Source organism: Zootermopsis nevadensis, unplaced genomic scaffold (genome assembly GCF_977971745.1).
Source record: "Zootermopsis nevadensis isolate Lab colony 2312 unplaced genomic scaffold, Znev_1.0 Znev_ptg000027l, whole genome shotgun sequence".
Taxonomy (NCBI): domain Eukaryota; kingdom Metazoa; phylum Arthropoda; class Insecta; order Blattodea; family Termopsidae; genus Zootermopsis; species Zootermopsis nevadensis.
The window spans coordinates 4,979,655-5,000,944 of NW_028259159.1; the positions used below are offsets into that span (position 1 = coordinate 4,979,655).

Here is a 21,290-nt window from a genome sequence, read left to right on the forward strand (position 1 = left end):
TTAATGCAAGCTTTTCGTTGATTGTAATATAATATGCAACATAATATGCAAAATAATAAGAAGATCAAAGAAAACACCCACAATAGTAATCTACAATCAACGAAAAGCTTGCATTAATAAATACAGAATAGTTTTAAATATAAAAACCTGAAGATGATGCTATGACATCGAAACATGTAGAAGTATTAAAGCGCAACATTGTAACATCGAGATAACAATGAATGGCGCAGAATATCAATTTTAAATTTTAAAAAATTTTAAATTTTTTTAAATATTAACATCAAAATTTAAAAGTTTGTGTATATGACTTGAATAATAAATATATATGTGAATTATTAAACATGTACAACCCTTAGTTATTCAAATGTAATTCTACACAGATGGCATTTATACTCGTAGTTAAGCTTTACCTAATAAAAACAAGCACTTCATAAATGAGGATATAATTCTTGAGTTACGCATTCACAATTCTGTATTTGGTTTAGTTATAAATTTTAAAAAGTTTTACACAAAAATCTATGTTGTAACACACTACACTCAGCATTCATTTTCGCATAAATATATAGAAAAATGTATCCAGTCTCACTATTAAACATCGTTGTCTCAGTTACGTAAAATATTTAGCGTCGAATGGGAGGCTGGGTCACGAATCGAGAAGGAAGTAAAATGAATCGCCCTTGGCATATTTTAGTTTTTGTTTGTTTGGGTTAGGTTACGCTGCGTAAGATGAGACAGACTTTGTTCCCTTACTTTGGTTTGGGTTAGATTTGCTCACGTTGCGAAAGAGAAATGCTGACAGTTGAGTACTTTGCGACACCTAAACTTTTGTTCGGAACCTAGAATCGGTTTCGGCACGATGGCTGTCGCGTTGTCATCGTCGAATGTCAGACGTCTGGAGTTCAAATTTTCCTTTTCCATTTTACTAGCCAAAATTCCAGATTGTTTATGATCATATATAGTGTTTCCTGACTCGTCACCCTGAGGACTGGGGGAAGCAAGCACCTCTGAAATGCCGGCAAGAATCTACTAGACTACGCTTTACAACGACCCTGAAGGCAACCATCTTCATATTCACCTTTGTGAGAACATAAATCTCACAAAGCGATATTTCATTGTATTTGTTTATATATATATATATATATATATATATATATATATATATATATATAACCTGTATTGTGGTCAGTATGTTGATCAGAAATATGATAACAGTTTACATAAATAACATGAAAATTCGCTTTGTAGAATACATTTATATCAGACTGATATTTGCGATTTGCTTATTGTAAAAACATTGATGTGCAGTGAGACAGATCCGCTACATGCTGTCATTGCCAGGAACCAGGATGTCATTTAACAAGGGGTTATCTACGTGAATAATACCTCCACCTCCCACCTCCCCTGTGCACACGCCACACAATTGTTTTGGCCAGTGGTTGAAATCATTTTATTTTCTGTGGTATGCAAATATTGTACGTGATTTATATTACAACACCCACGCATGTATCACTCACAGCGCGTTCAAATGTTTGTATTAAAAAGGAAATGTTCGTCTTAATAATAGTTTTCGCAAATGGGAACGATGGAACTTTTTTTGTCATGGTTGGAATTTAATTCCATTTACGAAAATACGTGTTCCTGCACCACGAAATGCATGCATTACGTGTGTAAAGGAGATTAAAGCTCGAGCTAGAATCTGTAATATTTTAGTGGCGCAAAACGTTTACAAAACATGAACGTCTCTGTCTGTCAGAAAGTCAAATACCCGATGTTGCCGAACGAATTTGATTTAAATTTGGTATTGGCGTCTACTCTGAAACTTCTGAGGCGAATTTGTTGTTGTTTTACGTCGATCTGTAGTAAATCACTGATGATGTGACGGTCGTGGGATGTATTACTCAAAACCGAAAATTATTTGCGTGTACAAAATTTGATTCGTAACCACTCGAAGAAAGAAATTACTTGTGAGACCTAGGCTTAGTTAATAGAATAATATTAAAACGGATCTCAGAGAAATGGGTTATGATTGGGAGGGCTGGGATTATCTGTCTCAGGGCATGACTCAGTGGCAGGCATTGTAATTAACTTTCGGGTTACAAAAGAGGCTTAGAACTTGTAGACTAGCTGAGCGTACCTTTAATTACTGAAGAGATTCCATTGCAAGGAGCGAGCTAATGAATACGACAAGTTGTTAATTAGTTGCAAATGAAGAGGGTTTTGCATTCTCTTAACGAATATACTAATGTTTCATCTCGAGTGTCAAACTTCAGGCTTTCATTGCTGGATTCGTCATATTATCTCAGAATATAAAAATGAATTGAATATGTTGGACGTGAATTTCATTTGATTATTTAACTTTTCAATATAAATTAATGAGGCTTACAGTGTAATATTTTAATTTTATTTGTAATCGAAATTTTTAGAAGAATTAAAGACTACTTAGTATTATGACCCATAATTTTTCAACCTTGCAAATATTCGATTAACCCTGGAACGTATGACGTGTGTATTAGTGTTGATTACGAAATGGCGTTAGATCGTAACTAACTTTAATTACGACAACAGGGTCAATATAATTAATGCACTGTTTCTGCGTGAACAACATACAAGATACGACATCCGGCATTGAAACACGCTACACATTTAAATAAACGTAGATAAATGTGGCTTGCATTGTACACAGGCTGTCACATATAAATTTCTTACTTACAAATATCTATACATTTATGTATTTTGCATCAATCTCAAATAGTCAATATTTATAAACAAAGATTTTCGATGAAGAATACGTATATGTGCATAAACGGGCATATTTACAGACATATTTAAGCGTACTGTAAACAGGATACCGAAATAAATATTCTTATTTATATGTGTATATATAAATAACAATTCATCTGTTACTTGTAAGGCTTAAAGTTAAATCCCTGTATTTTTAATTCATTGCATCGTTAAACAATGGCTGAAAGTTATGACCAAATAAATAGCGATATATATATATATATATATATATATATATATATATGTCAAAAAATGGAAGTGTCAGGATGACTAATGCTCGGTTTACATGTATTTCTCTTCGTTTCTGTCTCTCATATTATCATTCGCTATTCCTGTATGTTACGTTTCATTTTTCAGTAGTAAGAAAAATTATTAAGAAATAAGTATTTAATGACTAAACGTGTTATTTTCTGCCCAATAGTGACAAGAACTGCTCTCATATCCTGGATACCTGAAAAGTAACACAGAAGCAAAGCGGAATAAATGACATTAAAGTCCTTATTGCTGTCTGTGTATATTGAAATAGCGTGAACATTAGTCAAAGCTCTTGAATGTAGTCTCTTAACCTTCGTATATCCCAGGGCTACTTTCTGAAAGCGACATGGTAATTATTCCATTTCTTGCAAATCTTAAGTTTCGTGTTCTCAGAAACGATGTAGATTAAAATACGATGAAGTATTAATTTTGTGTTACAAAAAAAAAGAAGAAGTTTCTTACGTGAAATTGATGTTTTGAATTAAATGTAATATGTCATCTGTAAAATAAAATCTGGCTTTATTTTTTACAATGATAACAACTCAAAAAAATCCTCGATTTAGTAGTTACCAGCGTAGTTTAACTAGAGTGAAACGGTGTGCATTATAAGTAATGTTTTAACCCCTTAAAGCACAGTTGTAATTACATTCACCGCCTACAAATAAGGCGTTTTACCCAGATAGTCATTGCCAGTTTTATAAGATTCTCAAACACCGATTATTTATTTAAACATCATTAATCAGCTGTTATTTATAATAGTGAAGTGTTATGTTTTGTTTTTGGTACGGACTAAATTCTGAAATATTATTTGGAAGAATTTCGGTCTTAAAAGGATTCAACACTTTAAACAAATGGCGATTACATTGGCTACAAATAACAACATTCGACATGAACATGCATATCGAGAGATGTGGAGCGGCGTAGAGAACCCTAAGGCAGGAACCAAGGATAGGCACACAAAATTTATATTTTATTAAGCGGTGGTAAGTCAATAATTTCTATGTGCAACTGAAAGATAAACAAAAATTTTACTAAATCAAGCTGTGGAAATTATATTTTCACGATAGAATAAAATTAAAAGCTAATATATAGGGAACAAGCGAAATATTTTCTTCTTAGTAAATCGGGAAAATGTACGATTACAGAAAAAAAAAAAGCTTAATCCATTTGGACAGAGTCCCAAATCTTGTTCTCCGGCGCAGAGTGAAGCGATAAAGAAAAATATGGCCACCATTCAGAAAATGGCTCTGAAGTCGACTGTAAAGAGAATATAAACACCAGCATGGAGTTCCTTCAAGATGCATTAAATGAATCGATATCAAAATAAATTCACTGAATCACGACGAATGGAAACATGTGACACGGGTACTATAAACCTCTTTCTACTGCAAGGAAATATTAAGACTGATGAACATTGGAACTACAATAAAAATATTGTTGTGTAGACTGTAAGACTAATGAGAGTAGTGAATTACTTTAAAATTTATAATTATTTTCAAATGGCGTTAGGAAACTTGTTAATGTAACACCACACAATCCGTGCGTTGGCACTATTTTAACAGGCTGAAAAGGCTATAATTTAATTAACAAATAACCAGACAAAAATGTTATATGGTTAGTGGGAGAACGCAGGATGCAAATAACGTGCTCATTTGTGTGGAAGGCTTTGTGAGTTTTGAGCTGCGATGTACATCGTCTGGAGACGTAGGTGTAGCTCGATTTATTCTGTGTTATTTGAAGATGCTATTTCCCTAGAGAGATACGATAATCTTTATAACTTGACTGTTTGGTTACAAACTAATATCGAGGATACTTTTCGAGATGTATTTCTCGGAGTTTTGTGGCAGTAATTTTCCGTCGGCATTTTGTGTCCTGTATTCTGCGCTGATTTCCTCTGGGGCATTTTCTTGTGGACATCCTGTCTTCTTATTTATTTTCCTTCGTTATTTTTTTATACGACCTTTCGAGGTTGTGCGCCACTTTCTTCTTTGTACTGCGAAGATTTTTATGAATACGTGGGACGATGATGACCGAAGAATTATTCTCATCTTCTTAAAGTACTGTTCAGACAACCATCTTAAAAGTCGATTAATACGGTTTAAGTATTTCAGTCATTTCTCGTCGAATTTCTTGGCAGTAAAGATGATAATTCTTTGTTACCGCTGTATGTGGATTTCATGGTTATATTCCACTGGTGTTGGTGTTATGGTTGTTTTTGGTGTTATCGTAGTCCTGTTTAAGTACTGTAGACCGCAATCACTTCCTTCATTCCGGTTTATCCGTCGAAATAATTTTCCATTTCGACGATACGTAACCACATGCAATAACAATGTTAATTGATAAACGTATTTCTTGTGCATAAATAAACACCATGCTATTCATATATATTTTAATTGGGCAACAGCCTAGAGTGGGGACTATGCATTCTGTTTGAAATTATTTCATAAAGTAAACCACAGTAAAGAGAAGTTTTGCTACAAATGATTTGTATTCTTTATGAAAAAATATTTTTTAGTCTGAATAAATACACATACCCGAGAGATTGAGTTGTATAAAGAGGGGTCTGAAAGATAATTTCGACTGGACGGACGTTTCGACTTCAGAACTGACCATCCACCTCTGTCAGCTGTCTTCGATCAACACCCCTTGAAACGAACACCCTGAGCAGCTGAGTTAACCGGTTCGAGAAGGTGGAACGGTTATAGTATAGGGCAGTGGAGATATAGCTCCACGTGTTGTTAAGCTCAGAATTATACGGAGTTGATTGGTTAGAAGGCTGTGGAGGGTTCCAGTAACGATCTGACGTTGTGGCGGATGAAAGAATAGTGTCCTCCTGGGAACTAAAGGCGTCGTTAAATAAATAAAAAAAATAATTCTTGTTCATGATGCTTCTGTCAGGACAAAATTGGGCTCGGGTTGTATGAGGTTTTTCAGGATTCAGGAACGTAAATAAAATTTCCTTGTGCCATAAACACTATCGGGCGCGTAAGGAGTGAAATCGTCGACGTTTCGGAGAGTTTGTGTCATCTCATCAAGCACTTATGTCATATAATAAGAGTTGATATGTACATGTGTAGAACATGTAAACCTGGCAGTGCCCGAGGTTTCGTTGTCTGGTACTGGCAAATGGGGCGTCAGGGGGAGGAGTCAAGTGGTCATTTATCTTGCCGTTGACCTGACTGTAAGATCGGTGACGATTTGTCGTCGTTCATTGTCACTTGCACGCTAAGTAACATTTAGCTGAGTCAGATTCTGAAGTGGGTGACCGATTTGCTGTTCACTGGCTGAAGGCCATCTGAAGGCCAGGGTTCTATCTCTTCCTGCTGTACGTTTCTTTGTGTTCACTCCAAGGACAGCGTGAACAATGTCTGTAAGCTGTCTTCCAGAAGACGGCTGTCTTCTGGGTTGAAGTGTCATGTATCTGTTACAGGTTTACTAACGTTTCAAAGGTTCTTACTGCATCCATGTTCAGGGCGCTGATAAACTTGTGCCAGACACGGCACCAAAACCCAGTAGACAGCCATTTTCGTACTCACCGCCGTGAGGAACTCAAATCCTGTTGTCTTCCAGAAAGTCTGAAAAAGTAATTGTGAATACACTATAATGTATTATCTCGAAGACGAATTGGCTTTCCTTCGGTTGCTATGAGACAGAAGTGCATTGAATGTTGGACGGAAAGGTATGCGACACACCCTTTTTGATGGTTTGCTTTCTTCTGGGGCGTGGTGCGTGAGTTGGTCGAGTTTCAGGAGGGGAGTACTCTGTCTCCTGTAAGCGCGCACGCACGCACGCACACGCACACACACACACACTCATACGCACGAACGCACAGGCCATTAAGTTAATTGCTCTAGCAGCTGCAATTTGTTCTTTCAGGGTGGAAGGGAGGACTGTCAGTTTGAAAAGCAATGAGAAATTACGACATCTATAAAATTGGGAGGAGCTTCATAATTTATGATCTTCACAATTTATTACTGTGGTAATCAAATCAAGGATGAGGTGGGCGATGTCTGTAGCACGCATGGGAAATGAGAAACGCGTACAAAATTTTGTCCTTAATTCCTGAAGTGAAGGACTACTCCGAAGGCGACGGCGTAGATGGGAATTATAATATTAAATTTAATCTTAAGAAAATGGCGTTGGAAGTCGTGGGCTGGATTAATATGGCTGATGATAGGGACTGGTGGCTGGCTGTTGTGAACACGGTAATGAATCTTCTGTTTCCATAAAGACTAAATTAGCCTCAAAAAGGATGCTCCTTTATGGTGATTGGTATTTCTGAACTATGTAATCAAATTATCTCAAAAATTTAATTCGTCAGCCTTGCTAAGAACCAACATATAAATGCATCTCGTTATATCGTAACTAACTCTGACAAGTGCCATGTACTATGTGAGAAGAAAAAAAATTCTTGTCATATTAACTCTTTGGTCAGTAGACAGTTCTTAGTGAGTAAACAGATTCAGTGTTGCTAAGGACGACGATGATATATCACCATCTGTTACCGTCATCTCAGGAGCTCCCCTAATGGATCCACTCGTGAGCCAATTCAGTCCAGTTCACATTTCCATCCATAAGTGCTGTCCACTTCGGACTGTGTGGTTTTATTTCATCCTCTGTAGCAGATGCAACATGAGCCCTCTGTGACATTATTTTTCATGCTATTCAAACGCGTATATTCTTTGACACTTTTATAATATTTTCACTTAACCGGTGTTTGTCGTGATTCAGCCTCGTTCTGTTAAAATCTGAATGCCACTTTCACGAAACAGACCGGCAATTTACAAATCTGATTTGTGGTTCCTTTGATGCCTTACGTTTTACGTACCACAAATCATAGCAACAAGTTGTCAGTCATAAATGCCAATGATTCTGATCAGTATTTTTTAACTCTTTATAATAAATTAAGCCCGACGTAAAATAATTTCTTTTAATAATTTAAATTAATTTGACGAGATAAAAGAAAGTGTCGGCCAGTAAACTGTAAAATGTGTCGCTCTTTCTTAATCATGGAAGTGTTAGGCAGTTACAGTTGTCATTAGTGGGGTAATTGAATGTACGGTGGCACTGTTCATCCGAATAATTGATTCAACTAATTTAATTCCGTGATTTGAAATCAAATCAGTCCGACACAATGTTGGCACCAACCACAATGAGGTTAACCAAATGTGAAGTGGTTATTTTTCTACCGGAAAATTTGCATACTCTTTGGTTCTATTGCGTTCAGTGGCCACCACCAGGTTTTATTACAAAACCATCGCTCTATTACGTGTATATCAGATAATGTTTACTTTTATTCACAGACTGTGAATCATTGCTGTTACAAAGGTGTTATGTCAATAGCAAGAATATGATCATTTTAAAGCAGGTGACTTATTTGGAGATAATATCCGGCATTTACTCGTAATTATAGATTCAATTCAATTCAATTCAATTAATTCAATTAATTTATTTACGTGTTTGCCAACAGCAAGAAGCCAATAACAGGCAAACACTGATAATACATACAATAATAGTGAAATAAAAATGGATAATATTACACAAACGGATTAACTAAACTTATACATGTACAGTATTAAATTTAACTGCCAAGTACAGGCAAACCCAAAATAGAAACAATATTAACACAGAGCAAAAAATGAAGAAATATAAATAAAAACAAATAATCCACCTAGGGAACACTAATATAATTGTAAAACTTTAAAAAATATAAAAAGACAGATAACGAAGCTAGATCATTTCCCTTGTTGAGAACGTTCGCTCAAGGGAGACAATGTTTATGCTAAATACGAAAATAATGTCAATCATAATTACTGTTGGCCAAGCTGAGATTCGAGCCAACTACCTCCCAAGTGAAAAACTACAAAGCTGCGATTTTAATGACCGCGTTCTTCACAAGATATTATTACGTATTTCCCGCATACAAGTGCGATGTTCACGGGTCTTAAAGAAGAAATAAAAATGTCCTTCAAAATTTTAGTAATAGTGAATGGACCGCTTTCAACATCCAACCATAAGTGGTAAGATAATATTAAAATAATTATTATATTGTGGTGGTTTAGACTGGGTCTTTCTGGATGAGGACAAGGTCTATTTGCAGCCCCTTGTCTACACGATAATGATCTTCATGTTTTCATAAAAACTGTGAAGTGTTTGGAACAGATGGATTATAATCGGCCTCTCAATTATTCTGCGCCATGTAGTTAAAGGTACATGTCTGAGTACAACCACGACACCAACCTGCTAGAAAAAATATTCTTGAATATCATGAATTGTGCTCCGTCACCGACTGAAGTCGAGTGCCTGAGAAGAAACATGAAAACCCAAATTAAGAATAGCCTCATTTCAAGGGAGTGTCCGCCAGCAATACGTATGTGTGGTCTGTTTAATTCTCCTTTGTTTTACATTTGCATATTCAGTTTGACTTTTACGTTTATATGTGCGTGGTTGACGGATTAAACTCCATGAATCGGTCCTTCTTGTGAAGCTGCATGTCTTCCGTTTTTCACAGGAACCCGCCACTGGTCCCTATCCTAAGCCAGACAAATCCAATCCATAACCTCCATCCCTAAGTGACTAAAATTAATTTTAATATTATCCTCCCATTTACGCCCAGGTCTTAACGTGTTTCGTCTCCTTCCAGGCTTTCAAACCAAAATTCTGCAAGCATATCTCATGCCACATGCGTACTAAATACTTAGCCCATCTTATTATTCTTGATATGATCATCGTAATAATGTTTGGTGAAGAGTTAAAAGATGGAGCTCCTGTCTATTTTAAGATCTAGGTCTAATCGCAGTGACCTACATATGTCTCATTAGCTTAGCCTTGCCTCGTCTTCAGTCATGTAGTTCACTGTTTTCCATACGTAAACCACAGCATAATTTTCTCATGCATCCTCAATCCGATTCCGTTCCTTGATGTCAGAAAACAAGTTGTACATCCATGCTAAACAACAGGTAACATTTGCATCTTCAGTGCTTTGTACCGCACGTCAGATGGAATCAGAATATTTGCTGTATGTGAGTGTATATTTATGAAGTTCTGCGCTCAGAACATACGTGCAGTCGTATCTGATTGAAATTCAGGACCTAACAAGTCAAACATGTAGAAGATACTCCTTCAAAGTCCATTCTGTCGTAATATACAAAGGTGATAATCAGAGAGCATGGTATTACTGTACATTCCCGCGAACCTGTTTGTAGTGTACAGTAGTTTTGCTACTGAATAAACTGCAGTGAACAAAGCTTCTATATGTGAATGCGTTACGTCGTCACAATAAAACAAACTCCTACTAAATTCATAAAAATATTGTACTTTTAAATTTTAAATATTGTCAAACTCTTCACAAAGGAAATATAAGATCAAAAAGGTTCGGTTGTTGTGAAAAAAAATTAACGTATGCATGTCCCTTGTTTCAATGTTCATCACGAATATTGCACAGTTTTCACGTTTGTTTTAAGTGTGTGGTTTGTATTGCACTGTCTCTTTCAGGCATGAGCATGAAGTGTTTGTTCTGTTTCCAATGTAAGACTTCATGGGTTTGAATCTCTGAAGAGATTTCAGGTATCATAATATTCGAAGACTATTGGATTTTGTCCAGTGCAGTATTATAGACGTTTACCAACGTTTTAGATTTGCCTGCTGCCTACATCATCAGGCACTTATGAAAGCAGACTATTTTTCACAACAACCCAGAAGACAGCCATCTTCATATTCGCCGCCATGAAAACATGAAATCTCACTTGAATTTCCCATAAATTTGTAGACATATATATATATATATTGTTTTTATTTTGTCTTTAAAATCATTTCTCTGCATTTTGTGCGAGGCTTTAAAAGTTTGTGCTGATATCTTTGTTATTTCGCGGTAGAGATTCAACCTTTAAGCGGGATGTAGTTCGCGAATATCTGATTTACATTAACACCTCGCCACCGGTCAGTAACCTTGTCTTCGAAAGGTAAGTATTTCAACCTCTCAAGGATACTCTGACCTTCCATTTTCAGAGCTCTTTTGGAAATGGAGAGTGCATAGCGGAATAAGAACCCGGATATCAGCGTGAGATTTTTCCATCTGGCAATGAAGAGGTGAACGATCTGTGAAAAGTTGGAGCACTTTTCTCTTCTGACACTACATTTTGATTCTGTTGAGTATAACCACTTTCTAATTTTTTCGTAAATCTTTAATCGGACATTTTCATCGTTTACATTCATTGCTAATGTTCATCTCTAATTTTGTTAAATGATTCCTTATCAACTGTACTAGACATATTAAATTAAAATTGCACATGGAATTATTGAAACTAAATCCTGAACGCTAGATAATAATTTACATAAATTAAGATAAAGTTTATCAATAAGAAATTAGTATTACATTAAAGAAGCGTCTGGAACAGATCTACCCTCTGGATACTCTGTTGACTTTTCAACCTTACAAGTTAGCTTTTGTTTTAAGTAGTGTCGCTTCTTTCCAGTCGTCACTAACTCAAGCCGTCTGGAGGTTTTTAAGATAATTCTTATTTTATATGTTTCTATAGTAATTTATAAATCCATAAATTAATTTTACAACAGCTTTCCAAGAGCTGTTTCAGATGGAACAATGACACGCTTTTCGAGTTAAGTCGGACTGACCTATAAGGAGTAAGTTAACTTCTCCACTGTCTTGTCTAAAAAACATTCCCTGTAGATAACCTTTCGATTTCTCGTATGCATAAGTAAACAAAATGTTTCTGTACATAGTTGGCGCATGTAAGATCTATAGCATAAATCTTACATATTAATAATTGAGATATGTGGTCTGTTATTTCTTGTATAGATCCACATGTTTGAAAAATAAATAAATTTTCGTAAGATTCTATTTGACTGCCAAGAAAACGATTAAATCCTTAAGATAACTGCCCTCTGTGATGCTCCGGTGTGTAGGCTAATACAATTTTACCGACGTTTCAGAGGTCCTTGCTGCCTCAATCTTTAGTTTTCGCCCTGATAATTGAGGCTGCAACTACCTGTGAAACTTCAGTAAAATTTTACTAGCCTACATGGCTCAACATTCCAGGAAAAACACCATCCTAGCTGCCGTGAGAACCTGAAATATCACCAATATACATTCTCATTTCCCTAATACGTTCAAGGATGACATGTGGTGTCTACTGGTGATTTTATATTGGACACTGTCATGACTCTTATTGTTTGATCAGAATAAATATCATGAAAAGTTTAGATTGATTAATAAAATATATGCGAATATGCTTATATTAATACAGAGAAGTTGTAACATAGTGTTTAAAATACTACATACGTTCTCTGCTTCGAACCAACATACTTAAAAGTTTATACCAAAGACAAAAAGACCCCTGAAACATCTGTCTGTCTGTAAGCAAATGACATGGCATTATATTGTATTATTGAAATGCATTTTATTTAATATATAAATTGTTTGCTATGAATTGGTAGTCTGAAAAATGCTTTAGTATTTAAGAGCTTTTGAATTTTTATTTTTCGATATGAACGTGCTTCTCTCTCATCATAAATTCAAGTAATCCAGAACGTTGGAGGTATAAAAAGCAATTCATTCTACAGAGCGCGGTCCGTGTAGTACAATGAGCTCATCAACGAAGCGAAGATCATCAAATCGCTACAGTACACTCTTGAAAGTGTCTGATATCAATTCAGACTGGCAATGCTTTTTCAGTGCAATAGTCACTGTGGCGTGCGTATAATTCGCCATGAAATGTAGGCCTGACCCTTTAAAAATAGCTGCGTCCTTAGAGATAGGTTAGCGTCGTGCCTTCTTTTGCGGTTTTACATCAAATTTACATGTACATATATCATAGAAATACAAAATATACCGTCAAATATCCATGAGTGTAATTGGAATAACGTTTCAAAACAAATACAGAACAATCCGAACGTTTGAAATCTAAGGACTTGTTTTGTATGGCTTGCCGTGTAAATATAGTACCATACAGCCTGTTTAAAAGTTTTGTTTAAGTGGTATGTGTCGTAAAATGTAATGAATTTTCATAAAGACTTAAGCAATGAATATATATGAATATAAATTAACCAAGAGCTCTTTATGCTGTAGACTTCTCTCGTAAAATAAACTTGAAAAGACACAAAGTGAAGAGGAATTCATTTGTACGTGTGTAAACGTGTCTGACGTGCAAATACAAACACAACTAAGATTATACATGCGTTATACTACGTAATTCATACAAAACATTTCCTGGGCACATATCTAGTTATTTTATTCGATTTTGACTTAACCGCTGCAGAACACAACATTGGAATTACATTACCTTAATAGTTTACTCAAATTGTTTATTTTTATGTTTATAACCATTTATAAATAGATTAGGCTTATACTAGTTAGACTACTTGTTGGATTACCAGTGTTAGATTCTCGAAAGTGATAGAAATTTGGCTGGGAACCATCCATTTGGTACCAGGTTTCTTTTTCTTATCCGGGTTCAAAGTAGCAGTGGCGGGATTTTGAGACACACCCACGTATCACTTTACTTTTACATTACCTTTTTTTCTTTTATAATTAATAATTTAATGTTGCATTTCATTTACGAGACAGCTTATTTCAGCAAATTATTCCTTTATAACAATATTTCCGGTTTAGCAATAAACAACATGTTTGTTGAAGATTTCTGTCTTCTGGGTTGTTGCGCCGTTTAGTCTGGTCGATGTTTACCAACGTTTCAGAGGTCATACTGCCTCCGTCATCAGGGCGATGAGTATGAAGATTTCCGTCTTCTGGGTTGTTGCGCCGTGTAGTCTGGTCGTTGTTTACCAATGTTTCAGAGGTCATACTGCCTCCATCATCAGGGCGATGAGTATGAAGATTCCTGTCTTCTGGGTTGTTGCGCTGTGTAGTCTGGTCGATGTTTACCAACGTTTCAGAGGTCATACTGCCTCCGTCATCAGAGTATGAAGATTTCTGTCTTCTGGGTTGTTGCGCCGTGTAGTCTGGTCGATGTTTACCAACGTTTCAGAGGTCATACTGCCTCCATCATCAGGGCGATGAGTATGAAGATTTCCGTCTTCTGGGTTGTTGCGCTGTGTAGACTGGTCGATGTTTACCAACGTTTCAGAGGTCATACTGCCTCCTTCATCAGGGCGATGTTTGTTTATATATCCTTGTTAACAGTTGGTCATTGCTGCCGTCCTTACGTAAAGTTTATATGATGTCTTTTGACGCAACTAAATAATTCTAGAGAGAAGTGCCAAATATACCAGCATGATTGATGGTCAAGTCATAAAAGCCGACGACTCACTATACACTTCATTTTTATTGAGATTTCTGTACTCAAACTCCTACTGTAAATAACATAACGGAATTAATTTCGTAAACAGTTTATGCAGCATCGAAAGAAATGAGTCAGATAAACTATTACCGGTCTCAATAGTGACATCGTGCTATATAACCCATCATTCGAAAGTGTCATGAAATTTAAGCACAAAAATGGATATCTATCCTGTAATCTATTTCTGAATATTATTGAAACTCTACAATAGAAAACTTCTATATTCGTTGGGTTAGGGCTTAAGCGATTTTTTTATAAATGGGATGTCGTGTAAAAACTTCCAAAAGTACGGTAAAGCACCAATCAATAAGCGAATAAGTGGGAGATTGTAGAGCGACATCTATTGGTCAGACACGTGATATATTGTCCTTAATTCTGAGCAACGTAAACCGAAGTAATTCTGCGTCACTAAAATTTGAGCGCAAATTTATTGAACTCTTGTGTATGACAGCAGGACCTATTTCACATAAATCCGTTTGTGGATCCTTGTTACATTTATTGCAATTTTTTTCTCAGATGTAATTTTTATTTTCGAATGAAAATACATAAGAGATTATGCAGGTGAATGTATGAAGAAAGTGTTTATTCCGTAAAGTAATATCGGCTGTAGGGAAATTAAGTTGAATGGAACGCACGAACGATTTATTGGTAACAGGGCGCAGATGTTAGTTAGATCAGAATCTGACAAAATATCCATACAGAATCGTAACTAAGGATGTTTTTATTTAAGTGTACGATTAAACTGATGCTTAGTTGAGCTTAAATGACCGAAATTCAAACCAAGGGATAATCCATAACAGAAGTTACACAGATCAAATTCGGCAAGAGCTGTCGAAATGATTAAAAAATTAAACGTAAAAGACAATGATTATCGTAAAATTATTGTTAAAGCATATGGAACAGAATGTTACCATTGGTTTTTAAATGATTAATTTGAAGTTTTGTAGCTTCAAGTTAACAAAGCTGGAGCAAGTTTTATTGCAGGGAAATAATCTCAAGTTATTTACAGCGTGAATTGTTTGATTGTAAAATATAATTTACAGCGGCGAACTAAGAAAGAATGTACATTCAGGAGCTTCGTTTGTGAAATTATTACAAAATTACACAGTTACATTTTTCTTGTAATCTATTAGTCATTTTCAATGTTCATGTATGTTTATTGTTTTCCAATTCACAGAAACCATCTTCACCAGAATTCGAACTTGGGACACTTTTTGGGAGTGTTTACTTTTATTCTGACATATTTTTTATTCTGGTCGTAAAGCATAAATACGCTAAGTTTGCGAAAACTTTGTATATCCCTGCGCGACAGTTGGTACGTGTGTCGCAAGCCTGTGTGAGAACCGGAAATTACCGAAACGAAGTCGTTGAAAAACGAAGTCTGGCGGTAGAAAAAGAAGACTGTCGTTTGAGTTGGTGCAAATGGGATAGTTGCTGTGTTTGTTTCAAGTGTTTATTTGGTTGGAAATTAAGTTGTAAGATGATATTATAAGTGAAATTTGGGTTTATAATAATCAGCAAACTTTGAAAATTAGTATAACGTACTGAAGCCATTATAATAAGTCTCGGTGCAGGCATGGTGTTGTGTTTTCGTAGTTACTATGCAGAGTAGTGCGATGTAGCCCGGTTGAAGGTCATCCATCCCATGCAACCAGCAGAGGTGAGTGCAATAAAAAACTTAGGTAATTCTGTGGTGCTGTAAATGGGACAAATGTACGCCTCATTGTTGGAGACTAATTTTTATTACAGTGTTGTGGGTTTAATATCATATTTAATATGGCTGTGTTCTAGGATGTTACCGAGTAATCTGGTAGAAAGTGACCGACGTTTCAGATGTGTTTACTGACTCCAACATCATCATCTCCCTGATGATGGAGGCATTAAACATCGTCTCCCTGACACCCTAAAATCTTACCTCACAATATGTTATTAAAGATTGCTGTCTTCTAGGTTTTTGCGCCGTGTAGTCTGGTAGATGTTTACCAACGTTTCAGAGGTCATGCTGAATCCGTCATCAGGGCGATGATGACGGAGGCAGCATGACATCAGAAACGTCGGTGGACATCTACCGTCGTGATAACCTCAAATCTTAAATATATTATTAATTTAAGTTGTTGAAGCAAGGAATGTGTGATGGCAGTCGAAGTAGTGGTATAAATGTAGGCATTTTAATGGGAAAAATCTATTGGGACGAGACCTCTTGCAGTAGCTGTGTATGCGAAATGATAATATTAAAATAAATCTGAAACGTGGTTTGATGGTGTGGACAGGATTCACCTTGATCGGAATAGACTCCAGGGGTGGATAAAATGAAGGGGATTTCGTAATTCAAAGTTAGTATCTTCAGGAATTTGACGGAATTACTTGGTCGGCCAGTCGTAAAACCTCTGGTGACATGAGGCACCACAACATCGGGAAATGCGCGTCTATTTGAATCAGAACTTGAAACACTGGTATCACAGATCCTCCACCATTGTTGTAAAACGTCGTAAAAGACGTTTCGTGCTTGTTACTTTGAACTTGGCTGTCTGTTAGCTTGTAGCCCCGTTTGGTCTGGTCCAAGTTTACCAGTGGTTTAGAGGTCCTTGCTGCCTCCATCATCAGAGCATCGCCCTGATGATGGAGGTAGAAAGGACCTCTGAAACGTTAGTAAACGTTTACTAGACTACACGGTACTAAAATACTGAAGACAGCCTTCTTCGTACTCACCACCGTGAGAACTTCAAATCCTACTCGTTACTTTGTTAACACAAAATAATATAAAATAAATATTGCGGTGTTGTCCTGAATCAAGGAATCTACGACAGGATGGGTACGAGGCCCTCTCTCTCTAAAAGGAAGGAAGGAAGGAAATGATATTTCCAAATCCTGCATCAGCACTTTGTTAAATTTACCTCTCTTTTCCTTATTATAAAATGCCTCTTAAACAAATAAAATTTGTTGGCGTGGACTGTATTTAACCAAAAGTTTTAATCATGGTAAAATCCAGATGCAGCGTCATATGTACACGGTAATGAAACATTTTGGTTTCATAAAAGGCACGGAGTTTCTTACGTAGCTGACTACCTGAGTTTCAGTGATAACTTTCTTCCATGCAGCTAGTTCCTTCATTTGAATATAAAATACTTTAATCTCAGGGACTTACACACAAAGATACAGGACAGTTTTAAACTTTGCAACTGGAACAGTACAAATCTTAATCCAGACTGTTGTCGATTAATATGTTAATCCCTTAGCTACAAGATTTCTGACGAAAACAGCTAACTGAAGAAGAGGTAACTTGTGGTTCGCTGCGTGTCTCTTGACTTCTGCACACAAATACAGTGGTTGTGTACTTGGATATAGGCACGTTAATTATGCGATAGTGAAATTACCGTTTATACTTCCAAACACTTCCTCTTGTGAAATACGGACTACAAAGGCGAAAGTGCTGAGTTTCCGTCTTGGAATAAGGAGATTAGGGGAAAAGATGCAACCCTCTGAGAATTTTTAAGTGTTCCAGGAAACTGTCAGGATCTCCTGCTAAAGCCAAGATGCTTTGTCGATTCCAACGATGATTTAAATTAAACTTTTTAATAGATATATTTTAAGACAAAATTATCCCTGAGCCAAATAATCACAACATAAAGGCGTAAGGGATCTTTGAGATGAGATTCGGAATATTTTATAACTATGAACGAATTGTGATATTTCAGGTTCGCACGGAGGCGAGTTTTGAATATAATGTAGCGCCGTGCAAGTTTCGCAGAAATTTATCAACGTTTCAAGGATAAATTTTCCCCACGAAGGAAGGCAGTAGGCATCTCTGAAACGTCGATAATCTTCTAGCAAAGTACACGGCGCAACATCCCCAAAAGACAGCCATCTTCACACAGAATGCATTTATGCTTTACTCCTTACGGATTCCTGACGAACATTTTCCAAGATTTACTTTAGGAGTGTGTGTCGTGCGTGCGTGCTGAGAACAGGTGAAGCTGCAAACAAGATGAATTCTAGTGACTGTTACCAAGCCGTCGCTAATTGAAGAAGAACTGCTTGTTGGAGAACCATGTATGTCCTGGTTGTTATCTGTAACCTCTAACCCCCTTGTTAAGGGTCTGTATCGTCCAGCGCATTGGGATTAATCAAATGTCACCCTCAGGACTTGTCACAGCCGCTGTAAGGCTCTCTTGGTAATATAACAACCCCCTCTATCCCACTTGAGTTTTCCAGGAATCAGCAGAAGTCTACAGGAGAAAGCATAACCAGAATGCTACACAAAATTGATATATGGGATCAAATCTGGGAGCCATGTAGTCCTATATAAAAGGACATGTGGAGTGCTGATCTTTGAGAGCACTGATTTTCATCTCGAAACCCATAACAATTAACCCTTTTAATATTATATTATTATAGTCGACATTTCAGGATTTATCGGAAGATAGGTAATCAGTTTGAGCAACTACAAGACTGTTCTCTGAAATGTTGCAAAGGTAGAGGTACCTCTGAAACGTCGGTGGATTTATACCAGGCTGAACAGCGTAACAACCCACAGGACGGGCATGTTCAGTCTTACAGTCGCTTTTGTAGAACCAGAATTTTAATTGCATTACTTACAAGAGCGGCACTTCCATTATTGTTTGCGTTTCGCGTAAACAGTGCATAAAATAATGAAATAATTCTGCTTAGTTTTAATTGTGTGCAAAACGAAGTTATTTTGTGGCTTGTCAATGTTGCATGCTGTGATGGGATGCCTAAAACGGTACTTTAAAATAATTACATGAATCTACATTAATGCCATTTATTGATAGATGTCGATAAAAATTTAGGTTGGTATGCAACTCAGTTATTGTGGTATTATTATTTAGTGTTCTGTGTGACGACAGGTCCATATGAACAGGATCCTTCCATCCTTTTATCGGACTGGGACCTGTTCATATACGTTCTTGGCAGATGATCCAGAAGTGGTTTGCCATTGCCTTCTTCTGTGTGTGAATGGAGTAATTGTTGGGATGCCACGGAGGAAAACTCCGTGTTGCCTAGACCACGGCCTTGCCCAACACAAGTTATAAATTCGGGCACCGCAGGGAATCGAACCCGAGACCCCAGGATTACAAGGCCAGCGTTCTAACCGCTAGACCACCGTGGCTATTGTGGTTATTAAACTAAAATAAGTAAATAAATAAATAATCTTTATATTATGACCATTATTATGATTAGCTTTCCTGCTTCGTATTTTGATGGCCCCTGTCTCGTACTTCAGCCCAAATACCGGCTTTCCTCACTGCGGGTTTCATGAATTTTCTGATTTTCTTTAGGCACATACCTGGATAGTACCTAAAACCAGGCTTCGTGCAATCTAGTTTCCCGTTTATCCTAATTGATTATTTACTAATCGTTCTCTGATTAGATCATCTACACTTGTTACTCGGTAAGAAAGACTTTTGCTTAGCATCAAAGGTACAGTCTGCGAAGTAATATAAAATGTCGTTCAAAATAAAATAAAAATAAATAAAAAAAGAAAATAAATACAAATTTATTATTTTTTGTCTCACGCTGTGCTAATGCGCCTCGGTAGCGTTATTTTTTTTTTAAATACGTATTCACTCTCTCTTTTTTCTGTGTAAAATGGGAACGAGGTTTTTATATAACACGTCAGACTTCAGGCAATTTGCTACTGAAGTTTCAGACAGTGCTATGGCGGATGGCTGGCTGTACCTCACGTGTACTTGACGTGTTGATGACGCATTAGGATTTGCAGGATAGTATGAAGTTCACTGACTGCACGTCGTAATTAAAACACTTCTTCACTCTGACAGTACCTGGGTTCAATTCCATTTCTCAGGCCGTTCTTGTATCTCCTGAGTATCTTTAACAACACAAGTTCGTGGTTTTATTCCATGGTTCACTGACTATTATTGTGTAACACTATACATTTTTAGTCGATAACGAGTCATACATTAACATTTTAAGAGCCGATGAAAGTGTCTTAAACTGACGGTTTAACTTTTGTCAGGAAGAAAATGACGAAGAAACCATTGATTTTGTCCAAGGCATTTTTTTTATTTTTTTTAGTGTTCTGTCTGACGACAGGTCCATATGAACACGAACCTTCCATCCTTTTCTCTGACTGGGACCTGTTCATATACGTTCTTGGCAGATGATCCATAAGTGGTTTGCCATTGCCTTCTTCTGTGTGTGAATGGAGTAATTGTTGGGATGCCACGGAGGAAAACTCCGTGTTGCCTAGACCACGGCCTTGCCCAACACAAGTTATAAATTCGGGCACCGCCGGGAATCGAACCCGAGACCCCAGGATTAGAAGGCCACCGTGGCTATGTCCAAGGTATAGACGAATAAAAATTAAATAAAATGTGATTAAGTAATACTTGACAGTTTCTTGCGTGTCAGTGATAGGTAGCAATATACGGTTATGTAAAGTAAGAAATTACACAGAGTTTAATCTGAAGAGGCTAGAGACAAAAGGACAGGGAAACATGTAGTTAGAATCGAGTGCCAAATCCATATGTGAAACGTGTATCGAGCGTTATCGTGATACAGAAACCTGTGGGGGAGTTAGTATCAAATGCAACGGCCTTGATCTCTGGTCCTTTGTAATTAAAATGGTGATCTGTAACCCGTGTGTCAGATCTTCATGCTTGGAGTGTTTGTAGGTGCAATAGTTCTCCCATATTCATTGACCTATAAGGTAATATTTCAGTGGAATCCCTCCCATGCAGCGTTTTTTTTTGGGGGGGGGGGAGAAATTCAAATGTCGCAATTAGCCATTGCAAGAGGTTTGGGAGTGCTGAGCTTTGCTGCTACTGGGCGTGAACCAAATGTGACATTATTCGCACATTCGACATGACCCGTAATTTATCATTTCTTACCAAAACTATAAAGTTCGTAAATCATAAAAATGTATGTCGATGTAATGTATCGCACTCCGGGCATAGTCTGAAA

At 36.8% G+C, this 21,290-nt stretch overlaps 1 protein-coding gene across 15 annotated transcripts in view; it reads left to right on the forward strand.

The window, feature by feature from the left end:
• The window catches only part of LOC110832276 (metabotropic glutamate receptor 2), a 299,409-nt gene that overhangs the window by 6,713 nt on the left and 271,406 nt on the right, over positions 1 to 21,290 (forward strand). For 2 of the 15 annotated variants that reach the window (XM_087356482.1, XM_087356483.1), the window contains exon 1: positions 15,743 to 16,008. The exons of the other annotated variants lie outside the window; for them this stretch is intronic. The gene's annotated coding sequence lies outside the window, so the exon portion shown is untranslated. Of the gene's footprint in view, positions 1 to 15,742; positions 16,009 to 21,290 lie in introns of those variants that run through there. 15 annotated transcript variants of the gene reach the window in all.